This window comes from Grammomys surdaster, unplaced genomic scaffold (assembly GCF_004785775.1).
Source record: "Grammomys surdaster isolate TR1022 unplaced genomic scaffold, NIH_TR_1.0 278, whole genome shotgun sequence".
In the NCBI taxonomy this organism is placed as follows: Eukaryota; Metazoa; Chordata; class Mammalia; order Rodentia; family Muridae; genus Grammomys; species Grammomys surdaster.
In genome coordinates, this window is record NW_021604719.1 from 13003548 (window position 1) to 13023898 (window position 20351).

A 20351-nucleotide genomic window follows, 5' to 3' on the forward strand; every position below is an offset into this window, starting at 1 on the left:
CTCTCTCTCTCTCTCTCTCTCTCTCTCTCTCTCTCTCTCTCTCTCTCTCTCTCTCTCTCTGTGTGTGTGTGTGTGTGTGTGTGTGTGTCTTCCCTCTCTCCTTTCATCTCCAGCTCTTTCCTGCTTTCCTTTCCTGTCTCCTCCCTTCCTCTCCTCACTGAAGAATGCATTGTCTATCCGGCAATGATGAGAATTATTGGATCCAAAATTATAGTTGATGTTTTCTAATTCCCCAAGGAGATTTAGGGAAACTCCTCAAATCTTGGAGCCAAGTCAAAAGTCCGTGTTAAAATTTGCTTCAGTCCTTCTATTTCTGAATGACATCTGGGGAGATCCAGGCATCTTTGGTTATTGGATGTCATCTGTTGATCGTTTTCTCAATAATGTGTGTTTTATTTGATTCAGAGCTCGTGGTTGGCTCTCCTCATTCCTACTCACTGTTTCCACCTAAGAGAGAAGTAGTCGGAAACAATCATGCTTTATCTTTCCCTCAAAGTCTGTGCCCTTACACACAGACACACACACACACACACATACACACCACACCACACCACCACCACCATTTACAATGTTGTGGAGGAACACTGTGATATGTACTTAGACAAACAGTTTAAATATGGCTGTCTGTCTTCTTAAAGCATTTCTGTGCACATTACATTTGCACATTATCTGACCTATAAAATCTTCACACCAAAAACAGATTTTCCCATCACAAGTATTTCCGTCATATAAGGAAACTCTCCTTTCTAGTGCTTCTTTGAGCACTTGTCTAATAGCCCAAAGGTATGGTGTCTAATCAATTGTTATTCTTGTTCTTCTTTTTAGAAGGAAAAAAAAAACACCTTTGACTATTTGCTGATTTGCTCTGTCACCAAATCACTGAAACATTAACCCATGGCACAATCAATATCTAAATAAGCCTGATTTTATTTCATGGTATTAAGTTGTTAGGAAGCCTCCAGTGTTTCATTGATGCTACTCTCAATGGCAGTTTCTAACAGTGAAGACTCAGTCTCCCTTCCCACTATTTCATGCATCAGTTAGGCACTTTGTTGTTTTGTGTGTGGATCACAGGTTTGTTCCACATGAGGCTAGCATACGTGACTGCAGACTCTAGATCAGCATTTCTCAACCTGTGGGTCATGACTCCCTTAGGGGTCCAAGGACCCTGTCACAGAGATCACCCAAAACGGTGGGAAAACACAGAGATTTACATTCCGATTCTTCACAGAGGCAAAATTACAGTTATGAAGTAGCAACAAAATAGTTTCATGGTTGAGTTCACTCCAACATGAGGAACCATATTAAAGGGTCATAGCATTAGAAAGGTTGAGAACCACTACTCTAGTCTCTGTCAGTTGAGTGTACATGAAAATTAGGGAAGAAGATACACGTCAGTTGCTTTGATCTGTGCTTTCAGGGCTGTGGCCACACTCTTTCCTGGTTCTCTGACCTTCTGACAGCTCTTTGCTGTCCAGTGTCCAGCATCTTCAGCTATCGTCACTCATCCTTCACTTGGTCTTACCAAAAGGTGAAGAAATGGTGTATTTCCCACTTGTTATGATGAAGGGAAAATGTTGGCAGAAGTAAAACTCGCATAAAAATTTTTTCCTTACCCCTGAATAAAATCCAACTGCATAATAATAATTCAGATCTATGACTGGGCATGATGCCACAGGCCTTCAATCCTAGCAGTTGGGAGGAAGAAGCAGGAGACTCTTCATGAGTTTAAGGCCAATCTGATTTACATAGCAAGTTCCAGGATAGCCAGGGCTACATAGAAAGACTTAGGCTTAGACTGGAGAGATGGCTCAGCAGTTAAGAGCACTGACTGCTCTTCCAGAGGCCCTGAGTTCAATTCCCAGCAACCACATGGTGACTTACAAGCATCTGTAATGGAAACGATATCTTCTTCTGGTGTATCTGAAGACAGCTACAATGTACTCATAAATATAAAATAAATCCTTAAGAAAAAAAAAAAGACTCTGGCTCAAAAAGAAAAAAAGAAAAAGAAAACCTAAGTAAATAGCTAAACAAATAACTCAGATCTAAGAAAAAGATGGACAATTAAATAATACCTGTTTCCTTTGCTCTTCATCATCTTTCCACATGCTTTTTTTCTCTGAAGAAAACTTAGTATAGATAGTCCTTTTACCTTGTTACAGACATTGTTTGTGGCTAGAGCCCTGAGGGTCAGAAGCAGGACTAGAGAGTCAGGATCTTAAAACTTGTAGTCTAAGACTAACCCAAAGAAGTCTACTTCCAGTTACACAAAGAATGACTCAAGTCTACCCAACAGCTGGCAAGCTTTGGAATCGTTGTGTCCTAGGTGTGTAGATCCTCAGATAAGGCCATGCTTTGGATTGTTTGAAAATAACATGTTCTACCATAGCATTGATACAAGTTTTGTTCATTCAAAGCTTAGACATCAGGGAAATACTGAGCACACTGATGCTCATAACTCTGATACAGTCTTTCACTTGGAATAATCCATTTCACAAATTCATTTCAATTCAACAAATACTGGGGCACCTACAATCATGGTGGTCAGTTCAAATGTGGTTTTGCGTCTGTCCTTCTGGAATCTGGAAGAACTGTGGGATGGGCTAGGCACAAATGTGGCCATTGCCACATTAAGTGGACAAGATACCATAAAAAGTTTGATCTCTAACCCAATCTTCTCTGTGGTTAATATATTTGCCAATTGCCATCTCTGGTAAACTGTTGCAAAATTTGCTAACTTATCTTCCCCTACAAAAGAGTATTGTCTAAGCCTGCCAAAATCACAACTGCGTCCATCTACATTTTCTTTTGAGCTCTTCAACTGTTGCTCTGGTGTCAGGATAAGAGTTACTTAAAGAGGGAATGCTGCTGTGGGTGTACCAATGTGATAGTGTCACATGGAATCACTTTAGCTTGCCAGATGTTTATGCTTACTTCTGTGGGTTTCCTGGTGTCTCAGTAAACATCCATGGGAAAGTATTAGAATGGGACCATAACTGCAACCATCTTGTGTCCCAGAAATTAGCCCCCTCATAATAATAGTTAGCACTGTGTTTTAATTAAAAGTACAACTGGTCGACCTCATAGTTTTAAGGAAAAAAAAAATATATATATGTTTTTTAAAAAAATGTTGGCATTTAAGAATGCTTGCTATTTGCTTTTGGGTTTGAGTTACCTCACTCAGGATATTTTCTAGTTCCATGCTCAAACTTCACATTCATTTTACACATAGGAAGAAACAGGCACCATTGTGTCTCCACTTTGCAAATAAAAGCGTTGAAGCTCTGAGAAGCTCAGCAGATTTAATACAGCAGCAGCTCAGATTCAAGCCAATCTCCTCCCTGCTCTCAAGATGTAAACACTGGATGGTGATTTATCCCTGGTTCTTGCTCCAGAATTTATACATCAGAGTGGCTCTCTATGGCCTACTCTAAAATAGAGTCTTCTGCCAGTGTTTGAGGTCCTTCTAGTCCTGAACACAGAGAGACTATCTCAACCTCCTTTCCTAGTACTAGTCACCATGTACATCATTTATAGTGAGCCAGTTAGATCAGCAGGCCCATACATATTAAAGAGGTAACATAGAGCACCCGTCGTGTTCATCCCAGAATTATTCACAAGAGCTAAGCTATAGAATCATCATTTACCCATGAATGAATGACAAGATAAAGAAAATGTAGTCCATATGCACAGTAGAGAACGTGGTCTGAGGGATGCCATTTGGCTTGGGGGGGGTGTAGGAAATCCTGTGATTTGGGACATGAATAAACCAAGAAGACATTAGGTGAAGTGAAACAAATCAAGCTCGGAAAGACAAATACTGTCTGACATCATAGAAGCAGGATGATAGTTAGCCCGAGTATGGAGTGGGAAGGAATGGGAGTGTTCAGACCACAGAGTTTCAGGGCTAACAAGATGGCTAAGAGTGTAAAGTCAGCTGACAAGCTGGGTTTCATTCCTGGATCCCACAAAGCAGAACGACATAACTGACTTCTAGAAGATGTCCTCTGGCCTCGGTACATGTGTGTGGTGCACACTAGACACACACACACACGCATGCACACACACGCACACTGATTTTCACTTGTAATAAAGACGAGAGCATTTCAGATAGATGACAAGAATAAATGTGAGATATGTTGGCTGGCAGGGTAACTAAAGGGACATAAATAATTGTATATTTCAAAGTAGGAAAATATCAAGTGTCTCATCCTTTAAAAAAATGATAGGTAAGTGAGATGCTGAATATGTGAATTAGTTTGATTTACTCATTCCATGTTTTATATGAGTGTATGTTTATATACATATATATGCCCCATAAATATATGTAGTGATTAATTTTAAAATATCATTTTAAAATATTGATTAAGGGGGCTGGAGAGATAGCTCAGTGGTTAAGAGCACTGGATCTTGCAGAGAACCCAGTTTTGGGTCCCAGCACCTACATGTACCTTACAACCATAACTCCAATCCCAAGAGGTCTGATGCCCTCTTCTGGCCTCCACAGGCATCTGATGCACACACAGTACAACTTCATACATGCAGACAAAACACTCATACTCATAAAATAAAAATGAATACTTTTAAACTAATAATTAAAGACTAGGGATAATGTTAGCTTAGTAGAAGGCTGCTTGAACAGCCTATTTGAGACCCAGCTAGAAATAATAATAGAGAAATTAAATTTTGAAAATATTCTTATAAAACTAAAAGAAATATGCAGAAGAAATAGGAGTTGGGTTATCTCCATCTGGCTCCCTCCCCTCACTTCTGCTTCTTTATTTAGATTTTTTCCTCTTCCTTCCCTTTTATCTCTAGAGGTCAACTCAAAATTTCCTTTACTTACAATTTTGGGCCTTCAGAGGCCAAAGAGGATATCAGACTCCCTGGAAATGGAGTTACAGATGGTTGTGAGCTCCTAGATGGTGCTAGTAATTAAACCCAGGTCCTCAGGAAGAGCAGCAAATATGTGTTGGGGGTGGGAGAAGGGGGCATATGGAGACCAGAGGGAAACCTTCCAGAGTTTCTCTGTCCACCTTCATTTGGATCCTGGGAATCAACAAGATCATGAGACTTGACATCTGGCTTTACCCTCTGGGCTATGTCATGGGCTCAGTTAAGCTTTTTAAAGCTACTTAAGATAATGCTTGGGTGTGGCACATTGGTGTACTTGACAGTCAACATAAAAAGTGAGGACGTAGTCTCGAATTGGAAACAAGAGAAGAAGAAAGGCAGTCCTAACCAAGTTAGGCTTGGTTTCTCTCGTGCTTGACCTTGAACCTTGGAAGTTCCCCCTCAGTGCAAGAACCTATTATCTATCAGCCTTCTATCCATATGCATGTGCACTTTGTGTGTGTGTGTGTGTCCATCTATCTGTGTGAGTGTGTTCATCTCCGCCAAATTTGACACCCCCAGTTCAGTTGCTAGTATAAACATTGGAATAAGAATGAAACATTATAGCATATTATAAAGTGCAAAAGGTATGCTCCAGTTCAGACGTCAATGATGGAGACGTTGAAACGATACAAATACAGAAGTTCTACTTTGAAAGTGTTTGAAAACATCTGGAATGAACCAAACTAGCTCTATGGCCAGGTTAGTATAACAAGAAATTGCAGGTTTATCCAGATGGTGCAAAAAGTGGTTAGGGACTCAGACTCCAGAGAATCAGGGTTGAGATGTGAATCTTCCTGCCTTTGGAGCCTGCCTTTTTAAACCGTGGGGCACAATGGATATTTGGAACATATTACTGAATGTGAGAGCCAAAAAAGAAAAAGAAAAGAAAGAAAGAAAAAAAAGAAAACCTGGCAATAGTCACATGTTTCTGAAAGAAATAGCCAGAGTTATTTCAAAATCAAACACATAATGAACCTGAGATGTTCTTCTCTGTGTTACAGTATGGGTTTCTGTGCCACCCTCATTCAGAACACAGAGTACAATACCTGTTGGTCTCACCACACAATGCCAACAAACACTGCCTGAAACACCAGCTCAGATCCCAGACAAGTATCTGCTATGAAGTGTGATGTTTTCACTGCACAAAGTTTTCTGCTCTTAAAGGAACATAATGGTTCAATTATGAAAAACAGAAACTTTTAAATATTTTCCTATCGTTGTTGCCTGGCATGTATCACATCAATACATCTTTGGATTGTAATGTTAGAATATTTGGTTTTTAAATTGCTGGTTTGTGTTTCCCTGAAAAAAAAAAAAAAACAAACCGATCTATTAAGGTGCTGGTGAGATGGCCTAGGTGTCAAGGACACTGGCTGCTCTCACGGAGGGCTAGTGTTTGATTCCCAGCACCCACATGGTGGCTCACAGCCATCTGTAACTCCAGTTCCAGGGGGATCTGACACACTCTTCTGGCCTCTAAGGGCAATTTGTGTTAAGCAAAATTTTGGTTCAGGATTAACTAGCATTTCCAGCAATGTCTGAAATGCTTCCAAGCATAGTTCTGCAAAATTTATGTCAAGGAGCATATTCCACATTGATGATTATCAAATCAAAATGATTATCATCTCCGAAAGATGTTCCTTGACTTGTAGCACTAATGTCACATATTCAACAAAAATTTAATTCTTTATATTCAAACTATGAAGCACATTCATCATTAAGAAATAGTAAATTTATATCAAAATTGTCTTTAAAATACATTTCCTATACTTTATGGTCAATAACTTTTCTTTGTAGGCCTATTTTATATATTTGTATACCTTGAGTTGTGTTTCTTGCTGGGGGAAGGGTGTGAGGACATAGGATTGTTACTTCAATTAGGGTCAGAGCCTATTGATTGGTAGAGCTAACAAGCCAGGCTCAGCCAGCCCTCCTCAATAAGCCAAGCCAATAGTGAAAAGCCAAGAAAGGGAGATTTGTCACAGTGGGAAGAGAGATAAAGGGTCCTAGCTCCCCCTAAATGCACCTTCATATCCTAGCAAGAGGTTCAGAGTTCTGCATAGCTAAGCTGTCTGGATCAAAGTGAGACCCTACTCATCACTGACCCCTGAGGGCTCTCCGTTATCTCTAGCATGCTGATGTGAAAACTGCACAGAGACAAGATCCCCTCATGGCTGCCCCAGGGCTCAGAAACCTTCTGCCAGCATGAGATTCCAGGGAAATTCCATCTCGTGTGTTCTGTTGTTTAAGTAGTCTGTCAGCCAAAGTGAAGGTGAGTGAGTTTGTATCACAGCTTGGTCCTGTCAGGATTGTCAGGACCATGAACAGGAGACACTAAGAAGCCCAATTCCACAAAAAAGGCCCTGGCAAAATGCTGAGCAGCTGAGTGCTCAGCTGAGTTTCGTCACCTGTGTTGTATCAACTCGCTTTAAAGTTTAAATGGGGATCCGAAGTGCACTTGGCCCAGGGCTGATATTGCTAAATGGTTCATAAACTGTAGCTTTACTGGTCATTGCTAAGGGTCTGGGACATACTGTGAGGAAAGGGTAGGAAAAAGATGTAAATAGTAAGTAATTGTCAAAAGTCAGAAGGTTTAAATTCTCCCAGTAGCATGCAACTATCTGTTCTATGACCTTGAGGAGTCTTTGAAGGTTTTCGGTTTTGCATTCTCTACGCAGAAATGCACATATACCATGTTCGTGACACCCAACTTCTTTCAATAGTAACAATTGATTTTTATGACACTGGTTGCCCCGTGCTCTTCTCCAGGACACCTGATTTCTGGCATTGAGCCTTCCTCTCGTTAATCCTCAGCCTTGACCTGCCAAGTTTTCTGCTTGTCTTAAATCCGACTGAAGGTGGTCTGATGTCTTTCTGATTGATCGTTTGCATAACTTCAGGCACATCACCTTCTTCTAACAGGATAAAGCAAATGTTTTTAGTCTACCGTCATTTCAGGGCAGAATCAAGTGTTTTGTCTCGTTTTCCTTAGGATGTTGAATTTCAAATGGACATAACAGTCTTGTGTGTGCGTTGATGGGAGCACATTTGGAGAAGTGGACTGTTAGGTGATTCCACCTTTGGGGAAACATCAGAGACTGTACTTACACCAGACTGCTGCACACCAAGGCCGTTTGGTTGTTCTTGTAATGGTCTAATCTGCTGCCCCTCAGGGCCTTGGCGAAGGAGACAGTAAGAGATTAAATTTAGCACAAGAGAAAGCGATGCAATCAAAGAGACTTTTTGAACACAGAAAATGTAACCTGACATCTTGACAGTAATCTTTTTTTAATAGAGAGTAAATTTGGAGAGAATAAAAGACATAACAGTAAATATTTTTTTAAAACTTTGTTTTCACTATAAAATAGTATGTACCTTATAATAGTATAATAGTACCTTACAATAGTATTGCTCCGCCTTTTTTTGTCCCTATAATTAGTCTCTTCACACTATCATCACCATAAACATATAGCATATCATGATATCATGTTATAATGCTGTGATGTCATAGAATTTATTTTAATTATTCAGTAGGAATTATTTTAATTCACTATAGCATTTTTCTCCTTTTTCCATTCTCATGTGTATAGTGTGTGTGTGTGTGTGTGTGTGTGTGTGTACGCATATTTCGGGGTGTGTAGACACGCATGAGTGGGTACACACTCACATAGATGCCCCATGCATATGGAGGCGCAAAGTTGATGTCTGGAATCATCCCCAATCGTTCTTACATCTTATTTAACAGGCAGGTCTCTATGAAACCCAGAGCTAACAAGTATTGCTAGTCTGTCAAGGTAGCTTGCTCTAAGGAGGCTGGAGTTACAGGCTGGCCGGAGTACTTTCTCAGCATTTCCATGGGTTCTGAGGATCTGAACTCCAGTCCTTTGTTTGAATGCAAGTGCTATAACCACTGAGACCTCTCCATAGATCCTTTAGAGTCTTACGGGGCACTGTGATGTGTGCAGTATTACATGGACCAAAACACTGGTAATGTGGCAGATGACCAAATAAAAGTCTCGAGCTGTGGGTTGAGGTTTCTGTGTTAAAGAGTGGTCATACAAATCTGGAGAGCAGAGCTTAGTAAGTGGCAGGCATTACCATCCACTCTTTCTGAGTTTCTTTGCAGCATAGTTATTTACCTATACAGTGACTACCCTGTCTAACGGTATCAAAACCACCAGAATGCAACTGTTTCATGCTCTTAGCTAGTGGATGTTCCGAGCTCAGTGGAAGGAGAAGTTCCTAGCTGAGCATTCCAGGCCTCTCAGTTCATTCTCTGTTTGATTTTTGGTTTTGAGACAGAGTCACTCTAATATCCTTGGTTGTCTTGGAACTCGCTATATAAACCAGGCTGGCCCAACTCAGAGAGATCTGCCTGCACTCTGTTCTGAAAGAAGAAAGGGGAGTAATTGTCTGTTGCTGCTTTATCTTATGTTGCACACAATAGTTATTCATACAGCCCTTATTTGAAAGCCCATAATGGGAGCTAGGCATAGTGGCAAATGCCTTTAATCCCAGCACTCCAGAAGAACCAGGCAGATTTCTGTGACTTTGAGACTAGTTCCAGGACAGCCAGGGCTACCTAATGAATTCCTATCTCAATAAAATAAAGAAATCCCTTGGTTTGGTTCTTCTTGCACAAATCTAGAATGTTTCTGTAGAGGACTGTGACTGATTTGTTTGGAGAGCATGTGAATATTATCTGTTTTAAAGGAGTCTCCAACGGAACCCAAGAACTTGACCAAAGAATGTTGCCGCTTTCCAAAATCTTTTGAAAATTCTTCCTGCGCTGTTACTTCCCGAGCCTGATTGAATAGCCACAGGGTTGGCACGGCCTTTACTTTTAAGAGACAATCCAAGTTTTGGAAACAGCCTGAAGTTGTTTGAAGCCGATTTTGGTGAATAAAGTAGACAAGAATAGTTAAATACCTTTAAACCTTTCTGTAAATAAAATCATTTTTTGATCAAATGCAAGCTGTGACTATAAAAATAACAAAACAGTTTCTGGCAATATTCACAAATATTTCTGGAGATCCAGATCTAGAATTGCTGCTTAATGCCCTTGTGAAAACAGTACATTTTTAAGATTTCTATTGAGTCCTAAAATGGTTTTCATTGCTTTTGCAATACTCAGATAAGTGCAGATATAGCACTAGCATTTCTTTTAGGGACTTGGAGATGTATCTATTTGTCCAATATCATTTTTAGGGTCTTGGTGATGTATCCATTTGTCCAGTATCCATTGTACTTGTCCTAAAAGCCGTAAGCAACTTTGTGGTGGTTTGAATAAAAATGGTCCCCATAGGCTTATAGGGAGTGGCACTATTAGGAGGTGTGGCCTTGTTGGAGAAAATATGTCACTAGCTTTGAAGTTTCAGATGCTCAAGCCAAGCCCAGTGTTGTTCTCTCTTCCTGGCACATGCCCATCCAGATGTAGAGCTGTCAGCTTCTTCTCTAGCATCATAACTGCCTGTGTACCACCATGTTTCCCGACATGATGATAACAGACTGAACCTCTGAACCTGTAAGCCAGTTCCAATTAAATGTTTGCCTTTATAAGAGTCGCTGTGGTCGTGGTGTCTCTTCATAGCAACAGAAACCCTGAATAAGGCAGCCTGAGTTCAGATAACCAGCACTCACATGAAAAACCAAATGTCACAGAGTGTACCTGTGATGCCAGTGTTGGGGATGTAGAGACAGAATCTTGGGAACGAGCCAGTTGCTGGGCTCCAGGCTCAGGAAGGGACCTTGCTCAAAAAATAAGGTAGGTAGAGGACCAAGAGAGGTGGCTCGGCAGCTAAGAGCACCTGTTGCTCTAGCAGAGGACCTGTGTTCAGTTCCCAGCACCCAAATGGTGGCTCACAACCATCTGTAACTCCAGTTCACAGGGATCCCACATCTTCTAACCTCTGTGGGTGCCAGGCAGGCATATGATGCACAGACATACCTGCAGGCAAAGCACTCACACATGAAATAAATGACTAGAATAATAAGAATATGATTCTTCTAAGTTCTAGGGCACACGTGCTTGCACACACACACACACACAAGCACATGTACATATTATAGCACTTGTGGGTGTAAGAGGAAAACTTGTAGGACTCAGTTCTCTCATTCTATCATGTGGGGCCTCTAGATTTGAACTCAGGTCATACAGGCTTGGCAGCAAGCATCTTTACCCACTGAACCATCTTACTGTTTCCTTGAATGCATATTTTTGATGTGTACTTAGGGGTGCCCTGAACAGGGAGAATGGGAAGAGGATCTGGAGCCCTGTTAGCCTGCATTCCCTTTCCTGCTTTGATCTTTGCTTCGCTTCCAACTTTGTCTCTGCAGCCAACACTTTGACACTTTAGGCCTTCAGTTTATCTTTAATAGAGGAATAGCCTGGCTTGTTATCCTCTGGCCTTCAGTTTCCTCCTTTATAGAGGAACGGCCTGGCTTGTTAGAGCCTTGCCAACCTAAGGAGTACTGGTCTTTGAAGAAACTGACCTACTTCTTAGAACTCTTTGGTGCCTTTGTGTAGAGAATTCTATTAGCCCGAACAAATGGGAAACAGCTTTTTAAATATGAAGAGGATCTTCACTTTGCCTACATGATTTGTCATCTTTATTAATTCTTTTATTTCTTCCCTTAAGTAAACTCACTCCTGTTTAAAGTGAGACTACCACTGGAACAAAGCTAGACTACCCTACACACTATAGCTCCGTATCAGCTTTCAGTTGTGTTGCTGTGACCCTGGGTTGCCATGGTGTCACAGTGGCGATGCCTAAATGAGTAACATCACTTAAGCCTGAAAAACAAGTCAGGACCGAGTTCATTGTCAATAGCGCCTGGAGCGTTTCCAGTACACTGAAATCTGACAGTAATTGTTCACTGAGTCTGAAGAATACAGAACAAGATGAAGAAGCTCTTACCTCAGAAGTGAAACTTGGAAAATAGTATGGGTCACAGCTCTCCATTCAATAATTGTACTTGTGTTTGTAGTTTACTTGTGGTCTTTAAAACATTTGCGTTTGCATCAGTAATTGAACATTTTTAAAGTACTGATATTGTTAGGCAATGTATAGTATATTATAGACATTGGGGTGTATTTGGCATAGACTTTGTCCTCAAGAACATTAAGGCAGAAATCAATATAAATTTTAAAGTAAATTTATTTTTAACATACATAAAACATATCTATTTCAGGATAGCATGTGATATTTCAATATACATAAACTTTGTATAATACTTAAATCAGGTTGAACACGGTGATCTCCAGTTTGTATAATACTTAAACCACTGTGATCTCCAGAGCTGGGCAAACAGTTCAGAAAACTGACTACTTTTGCAGAGGAACTGGGTTTGAGTCCTAGTACTCCCACAGTAGCTCTGACACCCTCTTCTTGCCTTCTTGCGTACTGTACTCATGTGACACATAGACATACATGTATGCACACACTCATACTTTCTTCTAGTGTTTTGAATATGTAGCTCATTCTTATCTGTAGTCACTGTAGTATTACATTAGGACACCAGAACTTGTCACCCATGTCTAGCTGTAACTTGGTACTGATGGATCACCAACCTTCTCCATCCCACCCTCTTCCCAAGTCTCTCCAACCTCTGGTAACCGCCGCTATTCTCTCAGGTTCTTTGATGAACTTTTTAGATTTGACCTGAGTTAAATATTGTGCTATCTGGCTTTCTTCACATAAAGATCTCCAGTGCTAATCCATGCTGTTGTAAATGGAAGAGTTTCATTCTTCTTATGGCTCAAGAATTGTATCATATATATATATACACACACATGTGTGTGAGTGTGTATGTATGTGTGTGTGTGTGTACATAGTACTTCATAAAAGGGTAATGAATTGGATTGATGGAGGAAGGCTCTTCCTTCCCAAAGGAGGGTAGAGTGGATGATGATACTTTCACATTACTCCACAAAGCATAGAAAGTGAAAATGTGAGTTCCTGTTTATAAAAATTGAGATTGCAATGGATAACAGTGCCAGAATATAGATTTGGGACTTGCCAACCTACAGGTGGTAGTTAAAACAAGTTGGATATTTTGAATGAAGAGTAAGAACTAGAAAGAGGAGCGAGCCTGTTTTGGTGTGCAGATGTTGGCGTGCAGATGTTGGCATACAGGTCAAAGGAAGAGGCCTCCAAATTATTGCAGGGGAATAAACAGCACAGTAGAAAACACCAACAGATAAACAAACAAAATAAAATGCACTGGAGTTGTGAAAGCAACAAACAAGGAAAATATATTCGGAATAGTGATGATGTATCACTCATTTTTCCGTTGCTGTGATAAGACACCACGACCAAGACAATTTACAAAAGGAAGGATTAGTTTTGCCTTAGTGTTCCAGAATATTTCATGAAAGGGGAGCTGGCAAGCACAAAGCAGGAAGAGCAAAGTGGAAGTAAGCAAAGCTTTTTAATCTCAAAGCCAGCCCCCAGAATGTACCACCTAACCCTCCTTAAACAGCACCACCAACTGGGGACCCGGTGTTCAAATGCCCAAGACTACAGAGCATTGCCCTTGTCACTGAGTGATAGAAAACTCATCTGACAGAGTTGAGTGGAACGATAGGCCTACAGGCCAAGCTTTCATATGCTAGGCAGTGGAAAAGGTTGGAAGCAGGGTCAGTATATACAGATAGACTACAGGTTCAGGAGGCAGCACAGAGGCACCAGCTACACTCGTGAGCCACTGAATAAACCAGTGGGGAGGAGCCAGCAGAGAGGGAAGAGAATGTAGATAACCCACCACTGGAAGAACACACTTTTGGGGTGTCAGAGATGGCCGTAAACATGACTTAGACAGAGACTTGACCTTCTGAAGCAGGAGAAGTGAACGGATGCATTTAGTGCTGATAGAACAACTTTTGGTCAGGACATATGGCTGTTGTCCTTGAGCCTCAGGCTTGCCTTTCTCAGTCATAACATGGCCCGATCACCTAGAGCACTGCTTCTCAACCTGTGGGTCGAGACCCCCCTTGATCACAACCCTATATCTCCGAAAGTATTTACATTACGGTTTGTAACAGTAGCACAATTGCAGTTATGAAGTAGCAATAAAAATAATTTCGTGGTTGGAGGGTCACCACAACATGAGGAACTGTATTGAAGGATCTCAGTGTTAGGGAGGTTGAGAACCACTGACTTAGAGAGATGAGCCATGTTTGGTTAGGGGCTTCAGAAGTGAGATGTGTGGTTGGAACTTGAGCTTGGGGTATGAAAGAAGAGGATGACAGGGAAGTTCTGAGTTCTGAGTTCTCATTTGGCAGGAAAGACCGCAATCCAGAGACAGGACTGGATTGTTTCCCCTTCTGCCTGCTAGGAATCCATAGAGTATGAGGTGTTTTTTTTTAAGGATTTAATTATTCTATGTATGTACCTTGTCACTCTCTTTGGACACATCAGAAGAAGGCATCTGTAATGATGGCTGTGCAACCATGTGGTTGCTGGGAATTGAACTTGGGACCTCTGGAAGAGCAGTCAGTGCTCTTAATCCCTGAGTCATCTCTCCAGCTCCAGGGATTATGACGTTAAGACTGGCTTGAGCTAGTCAGCAGGAACATGGTGTGCTGAGTGGGTGTCAGGGGCGAGTGGCATGACTTGACCTAATAGGTAATCCAAGCTGTCTTAGAAAGCAAACCAAGTTCAGAGGGTGTCCTGGACAGGAAGCACACAGAACTGTCCAGGGCAGGGGTCTGCCTCTAAGGGTTAACACAGAGCAAGTGAGAGCAGCAAGGGGTAGGAACTGCTGGGAGACCGTGATCACAGGCAAACAACTGAAGCACTTAGAGACATGTTGATGGAGGATCACCACAGGGTGCAATCTGAGCCATAGTGACGGGGAAGTGATTTCTGTGATGTGGCACAGAGGTTACAGGGTGATGAGCTGCCACCCAGACAAACACCAAAGGACCCAGGTGTTGAGTTCACAAGAAAGGAAAGAATGTCACAAGGCAAGGGCAATAAGGAAAAATAAGTGCAGCTGGGTTAAGAGTGATAGGTGGGTGGGTCACGCTTTCCGAACATACCAGTTGAATAGAGGGTACGTTTTATTATCTGGTGTTTTGTTTGGCTTTGGGTTTTCAAGACTGTGTTTCTTCATATAGCCCTGGCTGTCTTGGAACTCACTCTGTAGACCAGACTGTAGACCAGAGTCACAGAGATCTGCCTACCTTTGCCTCCTGAGTGCTGGGATTAAAGGCGTGCACCACCACCACCCAGCCTATGTATAGTGCGTTTTAAACTCAAGTGAACTGGCCAAACCACAATAGAGGGATTCAGTAAGTTTACTGGTTGCCAAGAAAAACTATATTTTAAAAAATCAGCCAGCTTTCCTACCAACAACGAGTTAAAATGTAAATTGGAGAAAGAGGTACGTTCAGATAGGTGTCCAAAAATCCAAAATGCCTAGTAGGAAATTTAGTAAGACTTGAAGTAATGCTGGCACCGCTGACCCTGGTACCAAGCCGCAGGTCACACACGGGCTGTGATCTGTGGGATATAGCTGGCCAAAGCTGCAGGCTTACCCGTGGGTACTGAGGAAGTTGAGACTGCTTGAATGGTTGACTCAGGGCCACCTCTCTGTCACAGTGTCACCTCAGCACAACTCCATGTATGTTCCCGGTCATCTACAGTCATACTGTTACATACAGTTATCCTAAGATCCGTCGGGGGAAGAGCCTTTCTCTTCACCCCATACTCCTCACATGGTTACGTCATCTGATCATCCCACCAGAGAGAGACACAAATGTGGATGCTGATGTCCCATAGGGTTTCACAGGTACTGCAGTGATGGACAATCTTGATATGATATAATTTATATTAAAAAAAAAAAACAGACTGTGTGCTCTAGTTCTATAAGAGGTTCCCTGGTGAAAGTCACCTTAGAAATGTGTTAGCCAGTTTGTTCCAGGCTCCTAATAAAATGTGCTTCTGAGTTCAGTATGTTTCAATGCTAAGCAACAGCAGCCATCTAAAAACTAACAAGAGTCATAGGTTATGTTAGTTTTTCAAATCAATTGCAAACACTTTTTAAGTCGGCTGAAATAAAATTCCATATATATATATATATATATATATATATATATATATTCTTATATCTTGAGGAAGAATTCTTTTTCTTTGCCATACATATAAAAATAATTAAAATTGATTATGTGTCCCACGGAATACCTAGCAAAACAAAACCAGACAGGATTTGAATGTAGTGTAAGAACCCACTCACTCACTCCCAATTTCATTCTTTCACCTAAGTATTTACATTAGTCATAACTTTAAAAGAAACACATCCAAAACCCAATTTAAGATGTAAGTCTCACCTAGGGCCTAGTCACTTTTGTGTGGTATAAGGGCTTCTAGATTTTTTTTTTCTGTGAATCTGCTGCTCGCAAATACACTCTAAAAACTTACCTGAAATCTGTTCCCGTTTAAGATATGATACAGAGCAGGCATCAGAGTCATTGTGTTCTTTTCCTTTTTTTAAAGAGTATTTTCAAAACATTACCATCTATGAAACTTTGGTAGCCATGGGTCATAGTGAAAATAAAACCAAACACAAATCACCAGTAATTGTACCTCCAATTGGAAACCCAAGTGAGATCCAACATGTATAGTGTATCCATCATGAATACAGAAACTTCACTCCTGAAGACAGTGTGCTGTCTTGTAGTGATGTTTACCATTGTCTCCCAGCCACCCTACAAGGCTTCTGCCTAAGAGAAACACAGCAACACTGTTTCTGCTTGGCCCTGGATTGCCAGATGTACAGACATAAGAGGGAAGAAGTGTGTTTTCACAGACCCCTGGCACCAAGTGACTCTGACATATAAAGTGTCCTTTGAGTTCAGAGACAGTTTGCCATATGGTCCAAGCACACATGCAATAACCCCTAAGATAAGAGGAAAAATAATTTTCAGCCTTATTTATATTCTCAGTTCTGGTTTTACTAAGTATTGTTTCAACCTGTATTTCTTTGCTGTACTGGAGTTTCATGAATTAGATAAAAAATAAACAGCTCCCTCCCCTCAGGCAAAATCTACACTCTTCCACCCTCCCACACATTCCCTCTTGGGTTTCTTTCCCTCTCTTCAGAGACTCTGGCCCAGTCGCCCACTACTCTTGCAGTGGAGATTGTAACTTTCCTATACAATGTAGTAGTCCTCCTTTTCTGAAATTTCAGTTACAATCTGAAATATCAAATGGAAAATTCCAGAAGTAAACAATGTATACATTTTTTCATTCCACATAGTCCTGAGTAACAAGATGAACTCTTATATTTGTGCACCCCTTCCCACGCAGACACCTTTTCCAGTACATCCAGGTAGTGTAGGTCATCCACCTGTTAGTCACTTCAGTAACCCTGCAGCTACTGTGATGACATCATAGTGACAGTGTGCAAAAGACTCTTACTTGACTTTACACTGGGCTGCAAACTTTAAGAATAATGATACTGGTGTTTTGATGTTTTGATGCAACCTATTTTTATTAGCTATTTCCATTTCCATTGTGCCTAATTTATAAATTAAACTGTATCACGTGTAGGTATAGGGAGAGCATAGTACATAGAGAACTCAAATGCTGTCTGTGTTGGACCATGAAACGTTCATGAACCCCAAAAGATCACCAAGGAGCCGATACCGGTGTAATCTCATTAGGGTCTCTTGGTTCAAGCTCTATCTTGGGCTCCATGCCAATCCTGACACAGCAGGAAGTTAGAGCTCTGGGCCTAGTTTCAGGCAAGCATTTATAGCAGCAAGTCAGTGTCTAGCCTGATACACATCTGATTGGGGGTGGGGGGAGGGAGCATTGTGGCTTTTAACATAATTGGCTGGTGCTGGGAGCCATAAACTTAACCTCTGTTTTTCTCCTGGTTGGTGGTTGTTAGGAAGTGAAGTGTCAGGCAGGCTTGTAACCTGGAGGTGTAGATTTGTTGTCAAATAACCTGGAAACCGGTGCTAGATGCAGGTTTTATTGGGGGTAGCCTGGAAACTGGTGCTAGGTACTGGCCTGTTAGTTAACTTGAGTTCAACCTTAGGTCAGGTTTTCTAAGATGAAGTCTGAACCCAAAAGAGCTGGCCTCTCATCTTCAGTTTCAAACATCTATTGGCAGTTTCAAAACATATATCCCCAGGGGACTCCTATGCCATTGCTGTCTCCTCTATAAAACTGGCCTTCTCTCTGCTGTGATGGAGACCCCACTTTACACATTCATGTTGTGTTACTACGAACCTGAGATGATGATCTGTAAAGGGCGCAGATGCCTCTGACTCCCTGTAGGCACTATCCCACACAGGATCCTGACCTACCTTTTTCTACGATAATTCCCAAGAAATGTTAATGGAACAAGTTGCTTGAGGGCTGGAGATCTGGAGACAAGCATGAGAGGTAGCTGATAAGAACGATCAAGAGAAGCCCCTCTCATTCTCTCCTACTCTTTTTTTTTTTTTTTTTTTTTTTTTGCTTTTTCGAGACAGAGTTTCTCTGTGTAGCTTTGGCTGTCCTGGAACTCACTCTGTAGATCAGGCTGGCCTCGAACTCAGAAATCCGCCTGCCTCTGCCTCCCAAGTGCTGGAATTAAAGGCATGCGCCACCACCGCCCAGCTTCTCTCCTACTTTCTGATGAAACCATATTATGCAAGTATCTGCCTTAAAAACAGTCTGGCTCTCCAGCTTAGAAAGTATCTTTATTCTGCGCCCTTTCTAAGCTAACCTGCTTGTGTGGTATCTGAAGCAATTCAGGGAGAGATTGGGCATTGTGGTTGCATAGGAGCTACTTATCATAAACAGGATTCTGTGTTTGATTGACAAGGATAAGAGGACTGATCTCAACTGAGACATGTATTTACACCCATCAATTCTGAAGGTACAATTTCTGAGAGAGCTGAGTTTTTGAACCCAGACTCCCAGGTTTTGTTTGAAGCTCATATACTGCAAATTTTTCAGATAGGTGTAGGAATGTGTTCAGGAGGTCTGACCTAACCCTGCAATTGTTGCGGGAAATATTAAAAATAATCAGCATGTTCCTGCGCTACGCTGAGCACCAGCAGGCCACATGGCACAAGCAAGGTGTTCTCACCTCAGCAGACTCTCTGGCCTGGTGATTCCTGAAACATCTCCACCCAACTCACTAAGTTCCCACTGGCGGGCTACTAAGACTCCAACCCCATGCTTCAAAGCCCCCACGGCCACTGTATGTTTCTCTCTGGAACCCAGTAGAACAGCTTCGTGAAGGAAAACACCACACAAACTTAGTTCAGAAACAATAGTAACTCAATCTCTGGGTGTAACAACTAGAATGCTAATCCTGTATCTATATTAAATCTAAATCCTCCGGTGGCAAATCCTAGTGGACCCGCCATAGCAACGGGAGACACTAGTAGCTACATCTTGTCCTCACTCTGTCCCTGTCTAAAAAAGATCCTCTCTCTCTCCTCTTCCTTTCTTCCCCTCTCCAACCCAGAAGTCCCAGTGATTGGCTTCTTTATTCATTAGGGGATGGTTCACAAATCACCTGAGTATGTGACTCATTCCTTGTCCAGGGCCCTCCCAAGAGAGCAGAATTAACAACAAAATACAAATACCAGGGCCATCCACAACATGCAATGTCACAGGCAGATGACAGCGTCTGTGCAAAAGCCCAGACACACTCAGTACCAGCCAGCCCACTGTCTTGCTCACATTAGGTGTTGATAGATTGATGCCTACTGCTGCTTGGGTTTCTTTCACAGCCGTCCCTTTGGCACAGGATGAGGAGCAGCTGTAGCATTGTGCATAGTTCTATCTTCCAGCCTAGCATCATGATACTCCATGTTCTTTGATATGTAGTTTATAGTTATGACTCAATTCATGTTGACCCATGTAACTAGAATTTCTTGCTTTATCTCCAAAAAAGCCTAATCTGGCCCAGATGTTAGAGTAGGTAGTAGCATTTCTGTTTCTTCTCTCCTTTCTCTGCCTTCTGGGGTTACAGCTGGCCAGCTGTACCCACCCAGCATTTACTTGGGTTCTGAGGATCCAAACTCTGGTCTTCAAACAGCAAGCACTTTATCCTCTGGGATAGGGTTCCTGGCCCCTGACAACAGTTCTGTGGACTAGTGAGGAAATATGGCCCTCAAATTTCATTTGGGTACCCAGTGCCTAGTTACGTGTCTAAAGATGCTAAAGTCCATTGCCTCCAGCACAGCATCAGTACCATCCTAAAAGAATAAATAAATGAACAACAAAAAAATCTGGATTTAACTTTATTGAAATTTCTATCTGCAGCCAGGTAGCGATGACACACACCTTTAATCCCAGTGCTCAGGAGACAGAGACAAGAGGATCTCTGTGAGTTGGAGCTATTCTGATCTACAGAGTGAGTTCCAGGACAGCCAGGGCCATGCAGAGAAAGCCTGTTGAGAGAGAGAAAGAGAGAGAGAGAGAGAGAGAGAGAGAGAGAGA

The 20351-nt window shown here is 41.7% G+C and overlaps 1 protein-coding gene across 2 annotated transcripts in view; it reads left to right on the forward strand.

Moving 5' to 3' along the window:
* The window catches only part of Gramd2b (GRAM domain containing 2B), a 96452-nt gene that overhangs the window by 29260 nt on the left and 46841 nt on the right, over positions 1-20351 (forward strand). The window lies entirely within an intron of this gene.